At 39.2% G+C, this 4,259-nt stretch overlaps 1 protein-coding gene across 1 annotated transcript in view; it reads right to left on the bottom strand.

The window, feature by feature from the left end:
• LOC119422043 (L-rhamnose-binding lectin CSL2-like) overlaps positions 1-4,259 on the bottom strand; it is a 22,221-nt gene that overhangs the window by 705 nt on the left and 17,257 nt on the right. The window lies entirely within an intron of this gene.

Below are 4,259 nucleotides of genomic sequence, written 5' to 3'. Positions count from 1 at the left end.
ATAATAAGATTATTGTGACTGGTGATTTTAATCTACATGTTGATAATTGTAGTATGACATATCCTGAGATATATTCATACACTAAACGGGTTCACTCATCTTTCTGGACTGTGTGATGTACGTGCGTTGAATTTAACAGAAATGTGGACGTGAGACATTAATTATCTTTGACTCACCAAGCGAGTGGGTCATTTATTAACAGAATCAAGTTTAACACATCACACATTTACATTAATTTGGCAGAATATGAAAACAACAACATAATTAATCAGCTTTACAACCAGGAAACCATACGGCCATGGTTTTCCGTTGCTTCACCACAGACATTAATGAAAACATCTGGATTAATTTTCTAGCAGAAAGGAGAGTTTAAAGATGGAAAATTGAGATTTATCTTACAGAGAGATGTGTGAGGGAATTTGTCTGTGTTAACCAGAACGTACACGCTCCTTCGGAACTCAGCTTGTCCCAAACAGTACACTTTTGGTGAAGGTCGACTTTTACCTTTTCTGAAGATAGATCAGTTCCGGCGTGGAGTCTCACTTCCAACCACTGTTCAGCGTCTCAGTGAGAACAGCCAAATACCTCGAGAGCCGTGCGAGGTTATCCAAACAGAAGTTATAATTCCCAAAATCGTCTCTGGTTCAGCTTGTTTGGTTTAGCAGCATCCATGAATGCCTGCGGTTGCATTCACGAACTCCCAAAAACTCTGCATTCTACTGCTCTCTTCTCTCTGAACTAGGAAGTGCCAACCTTTTTATGAAGGGTCACTTCCGGTTCGTTTGAGAGCCTCTGATTGGCCGATGGACCCCAACAGAGGTGTGGTTTGTGATGTAAGGTGTTATGGAAAGTCAAGGATAGAGATTAAGATTGTTTAAGAACAGACAGAAAGATTGTTGGAGAAAACCAGTCTTAGTGGCGTCTCTACTCAGTATCTTGCTGTAAAAGTTAAACATGACATTTCTTTTCAGTAAACTTTCTAGTTGACCGAAGCTTGAACTTTAACACACTTACAACTTTGCTCATTGAAGACAGAAAAATCAAGAAATGCATATTAACCTGATTTCTTCTTTGAATGAGGATTAAGGATCATTATTTACTGTTTCACAGTTAATAAAAATGAGTAGTTCACTTCAACATGTAAACATTGTTTGAACTAACACAATTTGATTATCAAAACATTTGTAAAATAGTAATGATCATAGAGAATTGTCTTTTCCACTTGATTAATTCAAGAAAGAAAGTCTCAGGATGGGTCAAACTGTATTTCTGGATTCAAATCAATGAAATAACAGTTTCTGACCATATGATCCTAAGGTCATTGATTTGACATCAGGTCAAGTTCACTACATAATCCATCAGATTCTTTGTCTAAACAGTTTTTAGAAACTCTGAACTGTATGGATTTTATTCAGCACGTCAAGCAGCCGACTCACAACAGGGGACACACCCTTGACCTTGTTATTACCTATGGCTTGGCCTCTGGTGTGTCCTCTGTTGTTGACCTGACTGTGTCTGACCACTGTTGTGTGTTTTTTAATGTCACTGATTTGATTCAGCGGAAAGCCACGGTCCGAACTGTTAGGAGGCGCCATCTTACCCCTGAGGTGATTGATAATTTTATTAGAGATTTTACCCAAAATTCCCCTCTTATTTTAACTGCTTCCTGCGATTCAATGGTCAGTCAATTTTTTTAACAAACTGAAAACAAACCTGGATCATGTAGCTCCACTATTTTCAAAACAAGTTTTTATTAAACGAGTATGCCCGTGGAAAACTGAAGACATAAAGAAACTCAAAAGAAATTGCAGGAAAGCAGAGAGGAAATGGAGGAAAAACAAATTGACAATCGACTACCAAATAATGTGCGAACAGCTTAATATCTACAATTCTGCTGTCAGAAATTCAAGAAATGCATATTTTGCCAAAATAATTAACAATCACAAAAATAATCCCAAAATTTTGTTTTCTACCATTGATAATCTGATTAACCCTGACTTTACTGCTTCTTCAAATACTCCAACGCTCTTTGTGAGCAGTTTGCAAATCACTTCAGAGGTAAGATTGAGTCAATTAGAGCTAACATTTTATCTGAGCAAAATACTGGTTTTAAATCTATTGAATGCTTGTTTTCACCTGAGCAAACACTGGACGAGTTTGATGTGGTTGATGCAGAGCTGCTCAGCAGAGTTTTCTCACAAGTCAAACCAACCACCTGCCTCTTAGACCCAATTCCCTCACCACTTTTTCATTCATTTTATAGATTCTTTGAGAATGAAATTTTAAGCATTGTAAACTGCTCTCTTCAGATGGGTGTCTTCCCCATTGCCTTTAAAATGGCTGTGGTGAAACCCCTTCTGAAGAAAAGTAATCTAGATCATAGTGTTTTTAATAATTACAGACCTGTATCCAACTTACCATTCTTAAGTAAAATCTTAGAAAAGCTTGTTTTTATTCAATTAAATAGCTTTTTAAATGATGCTGGTGTTTTAGAAAAGTATCAATCTGGTTTTAGGATGAACCACAGTACAGAGACAGCCCTATTAAAAATTGTGAATGATTTAAGGTGTAATCTGGATTCACACAAGCTCTCAGTTCTTGTTCTATTGGATCTGAGTGCAGCCTTTGATACAGTAGATCATCAAATTCTTCTAAATAGATTAAAACACCTGGTTGGTCTTTCTGGTACTGTTCTTCTGTGGTTCAGCTCCTATCTCACAGATAGAACCTTTATGGTAAGTATGGATACATGCACCTCGCAGATCCATGAAGCCAACTATGGCGTCCCCCAAGGCTCTATTTTAGGCCCCCTACTTTTTAATTTGTACATGTTGCCGCTTGGTGGAGTCATCAGGAGCCATGGGATGTTTCCACAGTTATGCTGATGACACACAGCTTATTATCTCATGATGACCCCCGGCCAATCACTGCACTTTTTAATTGCATTTCAGACATAAAGTCCTGGATGGTACAGAACTTTCTCCAGCTAAATCAGGACAAAACAGAAGTTTTAATCATTGGACCGGAGGTTCAAAAAGAAAATACAATTCAGAAATTACAATCTCTGTCTTTAAAACCTTCCAAAAAAGTAAGAAGCCTGGTGGTTCTTTTTGACTCTGAGCTTATTTTTATTTCACATATCAAACATATAGTCAAAACAGGATTTTACCATCTAAAAAATATAGCCAGAGTCCACCCTCTTCTCTTTCACTAATACTGAGACTTTGATGCACGCTTTTATATCTAGCCGTTTAGACTACTGTAATGCACTGCTTTCTGGTCTCCCTAAGAAAAATGTATCCAGCCTTCAGCTGTTACAAAACTCTGCTGCTCATGTGCTAACCAAAACCAGAAGGCAGGCTCATATTACACCTGTTTTAAAATCATTGCATTGGCTCCCTGTGTGTCTCAAGGTTGATTTTAAGATTCTTTTAATGGTTTTTAAATGTCTCAATGGTCTCGCACCATCTTATCTTGCAGAGCTGCTATTACCCTATGAACCCCCGTGGACACTAAGGTCCTCTGGCACTGGACTACTAACAGTTCCAATAGTCAGAACTCACACTTACGGCGAGGCTTCTTTCCAGTACTATGGCCCCCGTCTGTGGAATAGTCTGCCGGAGAACCTGAGGGCCGCAGAGAATGTTGTTGTTTTTAAGAGCAGGCTCAAGACCCATCTTTTTAACTGTATTTCCTGAACTCTAAAAAAGTTAAATCTGGTCCTCTGGACATTCAAAAAAAACAAAAAAACAACGCATTTTCTAAACATAACGTCCCAGTGGCTTTTAAACCCCAAAATACATTACGGCAAAGACTGGTTCATCCCAAAGATCCAGTCCCTCGATACAAACAGAGTAATATTGTGTATGCTGTTCAGTGTCAGGAGGGCTGTGATCAGTCTTACATCGGGGAAACTAAACAGCCACTGGCCAAAAGGATGGCCCAGCACAGAAGATCAACATCATCAGGCCAGGACTCTGCGGTCTACACTCATCTCCAGGCCAGCGGTCACTCTTTCAGGGATGAAGATGTTCACATCCTGGACAGAGAGGAATGATGGTTTGAGAGAAGAGTAAAGGAGGCCATCTTTGTGAAAAGAAATCGTCCATCATTAAACAGGGGTGGAGGCCTCCGGGTTCAACTGTCCCCCTCTTACAATGCTGTGATTGCTAGTATCACTCAGCCCTCTGTGAATAGTAAACAGCCATCAGTGTGCTAATGATCCATTGTTAGGCTGATGGTCCTTCTTGAGCATGTGA

The sequence above is a fragment of the Nematolebias whitei genome, chromosome 15 (genome assembly GCF_014905685.2).
Source record: "Nematolebias whitei isolate Nwh7 chromosome 15, NemWhi1, whole genome shotgun sequence".
NCBI classification, from domain to species: domain Eukaryota; kingdom Metazoa; phylum Chordata; class Actinopteri; order Cyprinodontiformes; family Rivulidae; genus Nematolebias; species Nematolebias whitei.
This window is presented reverse-complemented; position numbering and strand designations above follow the sequence as displayed.